The sequence below is a fragment of the Pan troglodytes genome, chromosome 19 (assembly GCF_028858775.2).
Source record: "Pan troglodytes isolate AG18354 chromosome 19, NHGRI_mPanTro3-v2.0_pri, whole genome shotgun sequence".
NCBI classification, from domain to species: Eukaryota; Metazoa; Chordata; class Mammalia; order Primates; family Hominidae; genus Pan; species Pan troglodytes.
This window is the reverse complement of record NC_072417.2, coordinates 54,744,071-54,760,687: the sequence shown is the minus strand read 5'-3', so window position 1 is coordinate 54,760,687 and position 16,617 is coordinate 54,744,071. Positions and strand designations below refer to the sequence as shown.

The 16,617-nt window shown below is 38.4% G+C and overlaps 1 protein-coding gene and 1 pseudogene across 1 annotated transcript in view; one reads left to right on the top strand and one right to left on the bottom strand.

The window, feature by feature from the left end:
- LOC742910 (coiled-coil domain-containing protein 144A) overlaps positions 1-16,617 on the bottom strand; it is a 273,420-nt gene that overhangs the window by 81,098 nt on the left and 175,705 nt on the right. Inside the window, exons 3-5 of the mRNA XM_063798976.1 lie at positions 15,913-15,977; positions 3,009-3,042; positions 2,582-2,723 (exon numbers count right to left, since the gene is read on the bottom strand). The gene's annotated coding sequence lies outside the window, so the exon portion shown is untranslated. The remainder of the gene's footprint in view (positions 1-2,581; positions 2,724-3,008; positions 3,043-15,912; positions 15,978-16,617) is intronic.
- LOC112207427 (putative coiled-coil domain-containing protein 144B) overlaps positions 15,401-16,617 on the top strand; it is a 177,189-nt pseudogene continuing 175,972 nt past the window's right edge.

Genomic DNA, 16,617 nt, shown 5'->3' with positions numbered 1-16,617 from the left:
AAAATTACCAAGGTCCAATTTCAGAAGGAATAACATGAACTGTCCTGTATCTCTAAAAGAAAGCATAAGTAAAGCCTTCCTAGAAAGAAAACTCCAGGCCCAGATAGCTATGCTGGTGAATTCTACCAAATATTTAAGAAGCAATATAACAATTCTACATGACCTCTCCCCCTGCCCTCAAAAAAAAAAGATAGAGGAGAAATACAACTTATTCTGTCACTCTAGCATTACCCCGAACCAAAATCTGACAATGATATTACAAAAAGAGAAAACTCCCTCATGAACATGGACGTAAAAATGTAACCAGTTTCTCAAGAAACCAAGATATCCTCCTTTAGGTGAGTGAACGACTTCTGGTACAGCCATGCGATAATGAGCTATCATGCCATGAGAAGACATGAAGGAACCACAAAGGCATATTACCAAGTGAAAGATGCCAGTCTAAAGGCTACACGCTGTCTGATACCAACTAAATGACATTTTGGAAAAGGCAAAACTATAGACACAGTAAAAAAAGTCAGTGGTTGCCAAGAGTTGGGGAGGGAAGGTGGGAAAAGATGAACAGATGAAGCACAAAGGAGTTTTAAAGCTCTGAAATTACTTTGGATAATACTACAGTGATAAATACATGTCCTTATACTTTTGTCCAAATTCACAGAATATAAGACACCGAGACTGAACCCTAATATAAACTATGGACTTTGGGTGATTATGATTATCAATTCAGGAACATCAATGAGATCAAGTGTAGCACTCTGGTGAGGATATTGATAATTGTGGAGGCTATGCACGTGTGGGGGCAGGGAGTACAGGGATAATCTCTGTGCCTTACTTTCAATTTTGCTGTGAAGCTAAAACTACTCTAAAAAATAGTCTTTTAAAACGCTCTAAATAAAGCTTCAGCAAATCAAATCCAATGATACATTAGAAGGATAATACATCATAAACAAGTGGGGTTTATCCCTAAATACACGGTTTGTTTGACATTAAAATATAAGTATTCACCACATTAAAAAACTAAAAGAGAAGAACCATATGATCATCTCAGTAGATAGAGGCATTTGATAAAATACAACATTCATTCCTGATTTAAAAAAAAAAAATCCCTCTCAGTAACCAAAGAATACAAGGGAACGCCATCAGCATGATAAAGAGCATCTCTGATAAACCTACAACTAACATGTGTCATGATGAAAAACTGAATGCTTTCCCTGTAAGATCGGGAACAATACAGGAATGTCTCCTTTCACTATTTTAGTCAGCATTGCACTGAAGCCAGTGCAGTTAGGAAAGAAAAGGAAATAAAAGCTACCTGACTTGAAAAGAAGAAGTAAAACTGTCTTTATTCACAATCATGATCACATAATAGGGATGGGTAAAATCCAACCTGCGGGGCAGCTTCTTATTTTTGCAAATAAAGTTTTAATGGAAGGCAGCTGTGATTTTTAACACATGTATTGTCTATGGCTGGTCTCATACTACAATGGCAGAGTTGATTGGCTGTGACAGAGACCATTTTGTCACAAGTTTAAAATATTTACTATGTTTAGTAAGATAACAGTTTGAAAATGAAAAGGTTTGACTATCTTTGGTGTATGTAAAAAAGCTGATTGAATCGAATCTCAATTTTAAATGTTCATAAGCTACCCAGATTGGAAAAGACAGTTCACAGGTGGCAAATAAGCATATACAAGATGCTCAACATTATTAGTCCTTAGGGTAATGCACATTAAAACCATAATGATATGCATAATACACACCCATCAGAATGGCTAAAATTTCAAAATTTAAAAACAGCAATAATAAGAGCTTGTGATGATACAGAACAACAAGAAATGTCGTATACCTCTGGTTGGAATGCAAAATCAATACAAATACTTTGGAAAACAATTTAGCAGTTTCTTAATAAAGAAAGACAAAGGGACAAGAAGAGACTTTTATGGATGATGAACATGTTAACTCTCCTGATTATGGTGGTTTCAAATGTGCACACGATTGTATATTTTATATACGTGCAGTCTATTACATATCAGTTATACCTCACTGAAGCTATCAGTGCTGGAACAAACATATAAGACACAGAGTGGGACACAGAGAAAGAGAAGAGTAAAAATGATGCAGGATAAAGCTAGAGGATTCAGATCTCTAACCTTATAGCAATAAGAAGTAGTAGCTGAGTTATAAGCAAAGGAGTAACATGATCAGATCCAAATTTTAAAAAATTTATCATTATGATTGCAGAGTAGACCATGGTTTTAGGAGGTGGGGTATTTGGGAAAACAGTTTTAAGATTCCTAAGATTCTCGCAGCATTCCAGGTGGAGAAAAAAATGGTAACCTGACACTGGGGGAAGGAATAGGAGAGAAAGAGTCAACAAAAAAGACTGGGAATGCCACTCACACTGAGAAAAGTACAGTGGAGTTATCATAGCTCTTTGGTGTAGAGTATAAGTTAGTTCTCTATTTTAACACCGAGCGTATTTCTGAGATGAGCTTCACTATCACACGTCAGTTCTCAGCAATGTATACACACATTACTGCAGGATACATCAAAAGGCCTTGCATTTATGCAGTGGTCCTACCTTTATACTCCATTCTAAGTTGTTCAATCAGCAACATAAAATTCTCATAAACAGAGTGAGACAATTCACAATCCTCTGAGGCTATTTCAGATGGCTCCATTGAGTCAGCAAAGTCAGCCTCAGGATATATTTGGTTTTTGACCTATAAGATAAATAATACTGTTTCAAAATGTCCTCGAAAGATTTATAGCATATACTAAAGGTACGGAAGCGGTATTTCTCCATTTTTTTTGTATGAGCAAAAATACAGGTACTTCTTAAAGCAACAGATTGTTCTTAAAAGGTACCATTATCAACGGTTACTGTTTCTTCATCACTTTTTCTAAGCAAACAGCCTTACAACAAAACATCTTGTTTTTTTCATTTTTACCTTTTAGAACTTGTTTTTTAAAAACAATATTTTAGATCATTTCCTTTTTTACAATACCTCGTTCTTTTCATTAGATGTTTTATCTGCAGGCCTGAAAAAAAAAACAATTCCTTTTAGAAAAATAGCAAAGATGTAAAATACAAAGAATATCTAACACTACTGTTTTATCATATAAAATGTCTGCATTTGTGTTACTTCTATTCATCAAGTGTATAGGTAATTTTTTTACAGGTAATGTAAAATGCAGTAATTTTCTACAACGGACATTAAACTATAAACAGAAACAGCAACATTAAGGGATAAAGAAATTTACTACTACTAATTTAATTACAAAGAATTAAATTTAGGTCAAGATTTCTCATAGTAAAACCAAAAGAAAAAAACATGTTACCTGCATTGCATGATAAAAATAAATATACCAGGGTCTTCTCATTGTTGTCCTTTTCAATAAAAACAAGCCTTTATGGGCACTAAATCCTATTTGGAAAATATTACTCACATTCTTATATAAGGGAAACCCTTTTTTAATGATGATATTAGTAAGCTTTTTCTGGACTTACTATGCAGGTACTGTGCATCATTCTGAGCACTGTCCATGTGTCAAACTCATATAATCCTCATAACAATTCTGTGAGGTCAGTAACATATTAAGAATTTTATAAAGAAAGAAAATAGGCACAGAAGGGCCAAGTGACTGTCCTCAGCCCATACAGCTGGTCAGTAGCAGACCCAGAACTCAAACCCAAGAATTCTGCCTCAAAAACATGTGCTTCATGATATGCTGTGAAGGTAACATTTATTTTCAAGTGTTTTAAAGAGAGATGATAGCAGATGAACCCACATTGTCATTCCATTTCTGACTACAACTATAAATAATGTCAGAATCTTGCAATTTTTTTCTAATAAAAAAACTTTATACAGAGGCAAGTTTAGAAACCTACTTTCAAAAAACTAAAAAGTATTTTTAATGAAATCCATCAACAGGTATTCACTCATGTATTCACCCATTCATTCACGCGTTCAACAAATAAATACTCATTGAGCACACAATACATGCTGATGGCAATGTTGGTCCAGGGAAACATGGTTTTGATACTTCAGAACTTTATAATCCATTGTAGGTCAACTTGATTAAATATTTTTTTAAAAAACTTTATAGGCCAGGTGCAGTGGCTCACGCCTGTAATCTCAGCACTTTGGGAGGCCGAGGTGGATGGATCACGAGGTCAGGAGTTCAAGACCAGCTTTCCCAAGATGATGAAACCCCGTCTCTACTAAAAATACAAAAATTAGCTGGGCACGGTGGCGGGCGCCTGTAATCCCAGCTACTCAGGAGGCTGAGACAGGAGAATCGCTTGAACCTGGGAAGTGGAGGTTGCAGTGAGCTAAGATTGTGCCACTGCACTCTACCCTGGGTGAAAGAGCAAGACTCTGTCTCAAAAAAAAAAAAAAAAAAACACACTTTATAATCCAGAAGTAATAATCTGATAGATTGTCAACAGTTAGCTTTTCTAAAATACTTAAACAAAACCCTCCCCTTCTCCCCAGAATCTAAACAACTATAAAGTTGATACTCCTGACATTTTAGAGTACCTCAGCAGATCATACCTATTCATCAGGGATGTTTAAATTCTATTCAGTATGGCCTAAGTGTTTGCATGTTTATTATTTCACAATTAAAAACAATCTGCATATGATAGTTTAAATTTTAGGTCACCGTTCACAGGTTCAGTTATGCTAATATGTTACATTTCTGAACCAATGCTGAAGGAACAAACTCTTACCATAAAACTCTACGTGAATAAACACTTTAAGGACAATTAGTTTGCTAAAAACCTACAAAAGATAATGAATCGAGCTTTCAAACACTTAGACATACAAAATTAAATCTCATAAACATGTTATCCTTGTCCCTATCATTCCCAGCAGCATACAAACACACTCTAAAAGCTTCTGTTTTGAAATAAAAAAGAAAGAAAATTCCCTTGAATCCCACATTCTTCTTCAGTTATCACTCATTTCTCTGTTGCCTTTCCCAATAACGGTTCCCTCAAGGGGTATCTATGCTTATCCACTACAGTCAGGATTCCACAGCAATTATTTATTGAAACTGCTCCTTGTCAAAGTTACCAGCCCTCATCATAATCAGTCTTTCAGCATTGATATAGTTGAGTATTCTCTAGCTTTGGCAGACTACACTATTTTCTATTTCCAGAAAAAGTAACCACTGGGAATATTCCTTCTCAGAGAAATAAAGAACTTATACATTTTAACTTCTTTCAACCTCATCTATTTCACTTAAACTGCTGTCATCATCTCCTTGTAGCAGACCACAAGTTACTAAATTAGCCTTCTCAAACACTGGTGTAATCAGAGATTATTTTGAGGTACATTTTTAAATTTCATTTTTCTTTACTTCCTTCATATGTAACGCAGAACCACAACTTTAAAAAATCTACAAAAAGCCAATGTTTTATAATAATTCTACTGATAACAAATAAAAAAAATTTTGTAAAATTCCAACTCTTCCCCATCTCAATTCATTAATTCAAAAAACACAGTTATGAATTATCAACATATAAAGAAATATATATTTCCTGCCTCAAAAACCAGGTAATATGCAATTATGATACAATGTGTAGTTTAAGAGTTGATATATGGAAAGTTATATTTTAGCACAAGGAAGGCATTACAGAAGAGGCAAAATATAAGAGGAGCTCACCAGGGAAAAAATAGAGAAAACTACTCCACTTGGAGAATGGAATGACAGCACAAAGATTAGTCCCATGGAGTCTAGGTGTTTCCTAGGAACTTGAAAGGAAAAGTGTAAAACACAAAGAAAGTAAGAATGGAAGATGAATGCCACACTAAAAAGCTGGAGTCAGCTGGATGTGGTGGCTCACACCTGTAATCCCAGCACTTTGGGAGGCTGAGGCGGGCGGATCATGAGGTCAATAGATCAAGACCATCCTGGCCAACATGGTGAAACCCATCTCTACTAAAAATACAAAAATTAGCTGGGCATGGTGGCGCACCTGTAGTCCCAGCTATTCGGGAGGCTGAGGCAGAAGACTCGCTTGAACCTAGGAGCTGGAGGTTGCAGTGAGCTGAGATTGCCACTGCACTCCAGCCTGGTGACAGAGTGAGACTCTGTCACAAAGAAAAAAGAAAAGAAAAGAAAAAAAAAAACAGCTGGCCGGGCGCGGTGGCTCACGCCTGTAATCCCAGCACTTTGGGAGGCCGAGGCGGGCGGATCATGAGGTCAGGAGATCGAGACCACGGTGAAACCCCGTCTCTACTAAAAATACAAAAAATTAGCCGGGTGCGGTGGCGGGTGCCTGTAGTCCCAGCTACTCGGTAGGCTGAAGCAGGAGAATGGCGGGAACCCGGGAGGCAGAGCTTGCAGTGAGCCGAGATCAAGCCACTGCACTCCAGCCTGGGCGACAGAGCGAGACTCTTGCTGCCCAGACTTTTTAATACTATAGAAATGAGTAGATCTCGGGCCGGGCATGGTGGCTTATGCCTATAATCCCAGCATTTTGGGAGGCCAAGGAGGTCAGATCACAAGATCAGGAGATTGAGACCATCCTGGCCAACATGGTGAAACCTGTCTCTACTAAAAATACACATGAAAAATTAGCTGGACATGGTGGAGCATGCCTATGGTCCCAGCTACTCAGGAGGCTGAGGCAGGAGAATCACTTGAACCTTGGAGGCAGAGGCTGCAGTGAGCCAAGATCGCACCACTGCACTCCAGCCTGGGAGACAGAGCAAGACTCTGTCTCAAAAACAAAAAAAGAAAAAGAAAAAAGAAAGAAATGGGTAGAACTTTTCCTGTAGGCCATGGGAAATTTACCAGGTGGAATGCTTTGGGCATTGTGAGCAGAGGCTGCAGTGAGCCAAGATCGCACCACTGCACTCCAGCCTGGGAGACAGAGCAAGACTCTGTCTCAAAAACAAAAAAAGAAAAAGAAAAAAGAAAGAAATGAGTAGAACTTTTCCTGTAGGCCATGGGAAATTTACCAGGTGGAATGCTTTGGGCTGTAAATACTAGATGACCTAACTAACAGTGGCTAAAACAGTAGGGACCAGAGTTGTTTTGATGGTTCAGTGATAACACGGTGTTTTGTTCATGTCTATTTTCATCGCTGACTAATTAGCAACAGCTCCAAACATCATGTTTTCACCGACAATATCTGAAGGCTGAAAGGGTGGCTTTTCTTTACATGTTTCTTTTAGTTAGGGAGAAGACTCAGAAGGGTGCAGTTGACTTCCTGTAACATTTTATTGGCTGGGTCCTACCACATGCTCATTCCTAAACCAGGCACTGGGGAAGCAAATGTAATTGCTATGATGAGCTTAGAATAATCATTTCTTCTTTTGGAGTGGGGAGGGCTATTGGCATGATAAATATCCAAATAGATGCGTGTTTCTCCAGCAAGACAGAACAGGGAATTGCTATTGGGTAGGGAGACAGCAATGTTTACTGTAGGGACTCATTGGAGTGGGGAGTCACATGATTAGATTTGAGTATTAGGGCAATCTGGTTATGGTATAAAGCAGGGATTGGCAAGCATTTTCTGTACAGGGCTTTTTCATGTGGTCTGTCATTCCTACTCAACCCTACCATTGAAGTATGAAAACAGTCATAAAAAGGCAAGCAAATATACATGACTGAGCTCCGGTAAAACTTTATTTACAAAACTATAAGGCAGACTGGATTTGCTCCATGGCCTGTAGTTTGCTGACCCCTCATATGGAGAGCAGCTGGAAGATAACCACATAAAGAGACAGGGAAACAAAAGAAACATTTGCATTTATCAGAGCTATAGTTTCCTTGTGCTGTCCTTAGACTAGTGTCAGTCTGTTGTAAGGTTTTCACCCATCCATGGTGAAATCAGTAAGGTTAAGGAGCTCAGTTATTCATTTAAAAATGTTGGTCTTTTTCTTGGCATGATGCCTTTTTCATTTATTTTACTTAAACTTTATTTTTCATTTAAGAAATAACATTAATAGTTGTTTTTTCCCTATAAAAGCCAATACTTAAGAGCCCATGTTTAACTAGGAAATATAAACATAAAATAAATGTGTCACAGTGGAAATATAAAGCAGATGCAGAAAAGAGGTACAGTTAATATAATTTAGTGATTGTTGAATGTAAAAAGATAGGGGATAGGGAGAAATCTCAGATGATTCTCAGGTTTCTGGCTTGTGCCCTAGCATTTAACCTGGACATGAGGGAGTAGGCAGTTTTCAGGTGTATAGAGGAGAGCAGCAGGTCAGCAGTCACAACTAACAGTTTTCTCTGCATTGCTGAGTTTACTGAAATGTCCATGTGGGATATTTTCAGTAGGTAATTGGATAAATTTTTATGGCTGGAGATGGAACTCTGAGGTTGGAGTTGCAGACTTGGAATAACTGAGGCAAAGTGGTAGATCTGAGTGAGCTTGTCCATGATGGGAAAGGTATAGAATGAGCAGAGGGCCAGTGACAGAACCCTGGGAATATCAGCATTTCCCAGAGGAATTAGGAAAGAAGCCTGAGCCGTGGCTAAAGAAAAAGAGGAGAGGAATCATAAAGTGATGTTGCAAAAAGTTACAAAGGTGAGAATTTCAAGGAGGGAGTATCAATTCTAACCAGTAAGATTACTAAAAAGTAAAGTGAGTTAAGCTTTTAAAAGCCTTCAGTGGCACTGTCTTCTAAAGAACAATCATAGAGTTGTGGGGTTCGCTGTTTATGTGATCAGTACTTCTGATGTTCAAATGTGGAAGAATACACCTACCAAGATCCTACCTAACTTTTGTAACTGCAGCAGCTCCCTGTACAGGATCAGGGAAAATGGTCAAGACTGGTGAGTTAATGTACCACCATTTTCCTAGAATTGTCTAAACCTAAGGTCAAATGTGAGGCAAAGTGTAGTCTTTCTTACCCGCTTTTTTGTGGAAATGCTTGTTTGGTACTCAAGTCCTTGATAGGCTCTTCTGAATGCATTCCCAAACAAACATCTGACAGCAACAACTGGAAGCCACCACCAGATGCACGTATATATCCTTCCTCTGACATGGAATCATAATACAGCCATGTTGTGACACAATTTCGGGTTTTGATTAGAAATAGTTTACAGGCCAGCAGTTTAGACAAACTGACATTTTAAAAATATTTTATTGCAGGAAACTAATATAATGTCCTGGAGAAAAATATAAAGTGAAATGCTGAATATAGCAGTTCTCAGTACTTGGGGTTTTGGTCACATCAGGAGAAAAGTCAGTGCCTGACTCCTTTTGTTAGTGCAGTTCCCTTTTCATTTACCCTCTTGTGATATTTCTGCTCTTACTGCTTCCTTTTGAATTCCATTCCTAAAGAAAATACTATTAGAACACATTTCAAATGCACTTCTTTATATCTGCACCACAATGACACGATGATGGTCTGCCAAGATTTTAAGTGTCTTCTGGGTTGTCAAATACAAATTGTTTTATCTGACATAGTTTAAATGTGAAGTGCTTTTCTGGTATTACATTTCTTCAGAAATTGGTCATCTGTGATTTAACTAGAATATGTGGTCAATTGGATTACCACATTTTTAACCATCTATACATAAGATGTCTCTTCTCCCGGCCAGATAAGTTAAAAGTCCTGTTGATCCTTACTGATCAGTTCCACTATTTGCAGGGTTTTTTTGGACTTTTTTTGTTGTTGTTGTTGAGACGGAGTCTCGCTCTTCCACCCAGGCGGGACTGCAGTGGCGCTATCTCGGCTCACTGCAAGCTCCGCCTCCCGGGTTCACGCCATTCTCCTGCCTCAGCCTCCTGAGTAGCTGGGATTACAGGCGCCCGCCACTGCGCCCGGCTAAATTTTTGTATTTTTAGTAGGGACGGGGTTTCACCGTGTTAGCCAGGATGGTCTCCATCTCCTGACCTCGTGATCCACCCGCCTCGGACTCCCAGAGTGCTGGGATTACAGGCGTGAGCCGCCGCGCCCGGCCTGGACTTTTTTTTTTGAACGGGTGTGATTATAGCACACTGCAGCTTTAGTTCCTAGCCTCAAGCAATCGTTCTGCCTCAGCCTCCTGAGTAGGTGGAACAACAGATGTGTGCTACTGCACCTGGCCTGCTGCACAATTATTATAAAAATGAATTAAATCCTACCTAGTGGGAGAAAATTGACTGTGATCTTATAATTTTTTGTTCCAGAAACTTTTATACTGTAGAGTATATTGTCAGTCATTAAGATTTTCTATTTTTAATTGGGTTAAAATAGGATTGTTGCTTTTTAAAATTACTTTCTGACATCATTGTTTCATGCATTTTTAATGCCTTTAGTCCAGTGGATATAGCAGTACAGGAATCTCCAAGGCAAATGTCAAAAAATAAAAAATAAGCAGATTAGGGAAAGGTATTCTGTGAAATTACCTTCTGATTGTAGTCACATTAACACATCAACTTAAACAATAAAAAATTGTATAATGCAATTGTATCAGGGGTTCCCAAGACCCCCTTCACTGAGGTTTGGTAATTCACTGAGAAGGACTCACAGGACTCAGCAGATAGTCATATTTAGGCTTTGATTTATTACATTTAATACAGCAAAAAGACACAAAGCAACATTCGAGAAAGGAAAAGGTGCGTGTGTCAACGTCTGGAGGAAGCCAGGCACAAGCTACAGGAGTCATCTCCTGTGTAGCTAGCAGGATATGCTTAATTCCCCCAGCCTCAAATTTTGATGACACATGTGCAATGTTGTCTACCTTACCAGAGTTTCATTAGAGGCTCAGCACCCATGTTTTCGATGGAGGCTAGTCACATAGGCAACCTCTTCTCTCCCTCACATGTAACAAAACTCTAGACTCCCAGGAGGAAATTAATTGTTCATAGTAAACCACATTTGCACAAACAGTTTAGGCACAGTGAGCCACTCCCTTCTTCTAAATTAAGGAATGCTGGGAACCCTCCCAAATTCAAGGTCCCAAACACCAGCCAAGGACTAGCCTTGCAAGCAAGCCTTTCTAAGGATGGGTGTCTGATGCCTGCTATATGAAATCTTTGCTGCCCAGCAGCTATGCCCCTGAGTAAATTTTTGGTGTTATCTTAAAATTTTATATAATATAATAGCAAATAATATGATAGAACATAACATGGTACTGGTTTCAGTTGCATCATTCATATTAAATAGCAAGGCTGCTTACAGTTTTGACATTTGGTGACTACTTAACAGGTATTGGTACATAAGTTACTATGGCAATATTAAGTAATTATAATCTGTCCTTCTTATCTGATTAACCTTTCAGTAAAATTGTGGGATAAAGTAGGCATAATAAGTTCTGATTTAAAATTAGAATAAAAATTGTCTTTCATTTTATTTTCATGGATGGACCAGTTTTGATTCATATTGTACTAGATCCCTGTTTACAATTATGAAATAAGATCAGATATTCAATCATTTTTGTGAATTTTTTTGCCTAAGTATACAATTAAAATTAATTGCTTTATGTGTTTTTATATGCTTCAATTTGGGAGATAGTACTCATATTCTGTTACCTTGATCTTTAGTGATTTGCAATTTTCAAGGTGACTCTGTCTTTTTATAATTTAGGGTAATAGCAAGTTCAGTGAGTATGTGCTTTAAAATTAATAATATTATTTTCTGAGCAGTTTTAGATTCACAGCAAAATTGAGAAGGTACAGAGATTTTCCATATTCCCCATGACCCCTGACATATGAATAGCCTCCCTCATTATCAGTACCCCCCATCGGAGTTCATCAGAGTTACAGTTGAGGAATCTACCTTGACAGACACATCATCCCCAAGGTCCACAGTCTACGTTAGGGTTCACTCTTGGTGTTGTACATTCTACGGTGTTGGACAAATGTGTGATGGCATGTATATACCCTTGTAGTATCACAGACAAAATAGTTTCACTGCCCTAAATATCCTCTGTCCTCCACTGTTTCGTCTCTTCCTCTCCACTGGTTTCTGGCAACCATTGGTCTTTTTGGTGTCTCAGTAGTTTTGCTTTTTCCAGACTAGTCATATAGTTGGAATAAAACAGTGGTGGATATCTTTTTGAATATTTAAACAATAAAGTTCCATGGTAATTTGATTCTGTCATTTTAGATGTTCTTTGTCCTTGCGTTTGTTTTCCTCATGTTGTGTTCATCAGAACAGGATCTGATGGCATATGATTTGACGTGCTGAGAAAGCGTGATCTCTGTAGATGTTTGCCACGTAACGGGGAGGGTGGGGAAAAATGGCATCATGCAGTATTCCACAGCACTAACTGGACCATTGTGCTCTAGGAGATGGGTCCAGATAGACTCTAGCGATGGGACAGGATAATCTCAAGAGCTGGACTTTATAAAACTAGAATCACAAAGTCTTGCATACTTACCTTGCACTTAAAAAGAAGATCAGGCAGTGAACACTACAGGTGAATAAATATGTTCCTCTCTGGTTCTCTTCCTTTTAGGGATGAGCTTGAAAACCGTCTATATTATTAGAATATGGCTCATCTACAACTAAATGCTCTGTCATAGGAAATGCCAGTGTTTTTCTTTACAATAAATGAAAAATAATTTTGTTTTCACCAGAGAGAGTAACAACTGTTGGCACATTCTGGCAGCTTGAGTGAGCTGATAGTTCTGTTCATACATATTTTTCATACCAGGTAGTACTCCCTGGCAACCTGCCACCACTGTGGAAGTGTTTCTTCTTAAGCTTCTCACTGAATGAACGGTGTGGCTCAGAGTGAATAAGCTCTTTAAGGGAGTGATCTTTCCAGTGGTTCTGTCCATAGGAGGTAAAATGGGAGGTGAATTTGAGCCTTGTTTGTGCTAGGGAAAATAGCTAGAACTCAGTAGACATTGCCAGCATCTGCCCCAGAAGAGGATTAGTGAGAGTGAGTACATTGATCTCCCTTGAGCTCTTCTCCACTGGCAGCTGAAAAGTCTTTGCAAAGATCCTTGTCCCTGGTCTCTTCCCTATGTTTTGCCACATAACACAGCACAGCACCCATAGACCTACACAACAAAATGTACAGTTTTCCCCCCTTATCCATGGGGGTTATGTTCCAAGACCCCCAGTGAATGCCTGGAACTGTGGATAGTACTGAACCCTAGATATGCAATGTCAGGATAGAAGGAAGAGGATAAGAGTAAAAGGGGGAATAAAGAATGTGGAAGGCAGAGAGTATAGAGAGTAAATGAAGGGAAAAGAAGCAAGTGGATATGATGGAGGGTGGTAAAATGAGATAATACTTCAAAAGAAGAGTGGGGTATTTGAAAGGTGGAATGAATATAAGGTGAACGTGCAGCCCCAAAACTTATCAGATAAGACAAACTTTACTTGCCAATATGTTAGTTGTGCTTTAAGTTTAATTATTTCATCATAGTGTGGCTATACTGATGATTTTAAGCCAGTCAGATATTCTGGTCAGCAAATCATGTGTGTGTGTGTGTGTTTTGATTATCAAAAATGAAGAAAGCAATTAATTACCCTTAATAACTATATGGTGGACACAGTCTTTTAAAACATTGATTCTGAAACTTTTTGGCCTGGGGTTCATTTTATATGATTAAATATTATTGCCTAGAGGTAACCAACACCCTGAATTAAGAATTTATTATGTCCATTCCCTTTTAAAACATTTCATTACATATTGTGTATGGTCATAAATAATATGTAGAATTTGTTTTCATGTCCTAAAATTGTATATAAATTGTTTTACACTCTACATATTTTGCAACTTTCTTTTGTCTGGTCACATTACATTTTTGAGGTCAGTCCTTATTGACACAGGAAGCTCTGGTTTTCTATCAAATGACTGGATCTCAAACTCTCTTCATAATGATAAATAAATAATTAAAATAAAGAAAAATTATTGCAAATTCCAAAGAGCTTTTATTTAAGTCGGTTGTGTCTTTTGATATTTACTATTTTAGAAATAAAAACTAAAATATTTTAAAAACAAGCATGCGGCCGGGCGTGGTGGCTCACGCCTGTAATGCCAGCACTTTGGGAGGCCGAGGCGGGCGGATCACGAGGTCAGGAGATCGAGACCATCCTGGCTAACATGGTGAAACCCCGTCTCTACTAAAAATACAAAAAATTAGCCGGGCGTGGTGGAGGGCGCCGGTAGTCCCAGCTACTCGGGAGGCTGAGGCAGACAATGGCGTGAACCCGGCAGGCGGAGCTTGCAGTGAGCCGAGATCGCGCCACTGCACTCCAGGCTGGGTGACAGAGTGAGACTCCATCTCAAAAAACAAACAAACGAACAAAAAAACACAAGCACGCACAGCCATACATTCCAATAGCCTTTAGAACTATGACCCATTCACCATTAGAGCTATGATGTTATGACACACCATGTCTATGAAAAGCTCCACTGTACACGTGAAACAGAATGAGAGTGAAAATGGCAAATAACATTTTGTATTATTTGACGTCTTGGCCCCTCATCTGGATCTTGAACTCCAGGGATTCTCAGATCATAATTGAGAGTCAACATTTTAAACCACATATGTGGTTGTGGATAAATGCACCCTTTATGATGAAATGGACTTTAAAGTTTCACTTATGTGTTTTTGGCTTGTTTCTTTCACTTGTCTTAAAAAATTTAAATCTCAGGCCGGGTGCGGTGGCTCACGCCTGTAATCCCAGCACTTTGTGAGGCCAAGGCAGGCAGATCATGAGGTCAGGAGATTGAGACCATCCTGGCTAACGCGGTGAAACCCCGTCTCTACTAAAAATAAAAAAAAATTAGCCGGGCCAAGTGGCAGGTGCCTGTAGCCCCAGCTACTAAGGAGGCTGAGGCAGGAGAATGGCGTGAACCCGGGAGGTGGAGCTTGCAGTGAGCCGAGATTGCGCCATTGCACTCCAGCCTGGGTGACAGAGCGAGACTCCGTCTCAAAAAATAAAAAAAAAATTTTTAAATCCCAACAACTTTGTTTATATAGTAAAAAGGAAAATATTTTTGTTATGTATTCCTTTCCTGTCTCGTGGCACTGTGTGCTATTTGGATCTAGTGTGGTCCTAGACTAATCCTGTTCTCACATGGGAACAGTTAGAGCCCTTACGGCTCTTATTTTGCAAATAAATGTATGAAGTTTATCCAAGTATTTGAAAGGAAATTCTGAAGATAGTGGTGCATTGAGGAAAGACCATCTCATTATAATTAAAATAGTTTTAAAAGTATATTTATTATGAGTTTTTGTAAATCCTGTGTCTCTACAATACATACATACAATGCTGTCATGTATATTTAAGCTTAAAATGGTTAGACATAAATTCTGTTTTAAAAAATGTATATCCACGAAGAATCTTAATGGAAAGCAAAATATGTAATAGAGACTGCTGAGTGAATAAAAGTAAGTAATAGTAAACAGTAAAAATGTAGAAAAGTGAGAGATGATAGTTAATTAAGCTTACCTGAATGAATTGTAAGCATAGGACATGTAAAATATAATAAGCCTGAATGCATAGTGTGTTGTGGGAGAGAGCAGGATGTGGGACTGTTTCTGTGAAGAAAGCATGTATACAAGTTAGTCAAATTATTGTGTTATTTACATCCTAAAAATGAAAACTTCATTTTCGGATTTTTCAGATTGGCATCCTACTAATTTGACCCTTAGTGATGAGACTTGTCAGAGATCCAAGAATCTGAAAGTTGATGATAAATGTCCATCTGTATCACCATCAATGCCTGAAAATCAGTCAGTAACCAAAGAACTGGGACAGATGAACTTAACAGAATGAGAAAAGATGGACACTGGAGTTGTACTTCTCTCAGGGAATGATACTCTCCATGACCTGTGCCAATCACAGCTACCAGAAAACAAAGAGAGCAAAGAAGGTAACAAAGAAGCATAGAGAATTCAGTCCTAGAGTGCCTCTCCTTGGCTGCATAGAACTATAGTTCTGACTTAAAAAAACTTTTTCTGGTAAAATGTGCTTTGTGCTTACTCACCTTTTGCACTGAACAGAATACCTTTTGGCAGGATATTTGTGTTCTTCCTTTAACCAAAGCAACATCTAGATAACAGAGAATTAGGGGAAAGCATGATTTTCTTTAGGAAGTAGGATTATATTTAGAATATAGGGACTAGGTATGTTTAGGGACTAACATAGGATTATATTTAGGATAACTTAGTAGAGACCTAAAGATTGCTGACTCAAACACAATGTGGTTTCTTTGCTTTATTTTTACAGCTCTGAATTCACAGCTGTTAGTTATAACTATATGCACTATAATTTAAAAGACACCTTCCCACACCTGTAATCTCAGCACTTTAGGAGGCCGAGGTGGGTGGATCACGAGGTCAGTAGATCGAGACCAGCCTGGCCAATATGGTGAAACCCCATCTCTACAAAAAATACAAAAAAAAACTAGCTGGGCATGGTGGTGAACGCTTGTAGTCCCAGCTACTCAGGAGGCTGAAGCAGGAGAATTGCTGGAACCCAGAAGGTGGAGGTTGCAGTGAGCCGAGATTGCGCCACTGAACTCCAACCTGGGCAATAGAGGAAGACTCCGTCTCAAAAAACAAAAACAAACAAACAAAAAAAAACACCTTCCAAAAGCAAATATTAAGTGACTTCCTATCATTTCTATGACTTCATGTATTATAGAATTGACTTTCCAAGTCAGTAATTAATGAGACTTATTGAGAATTTG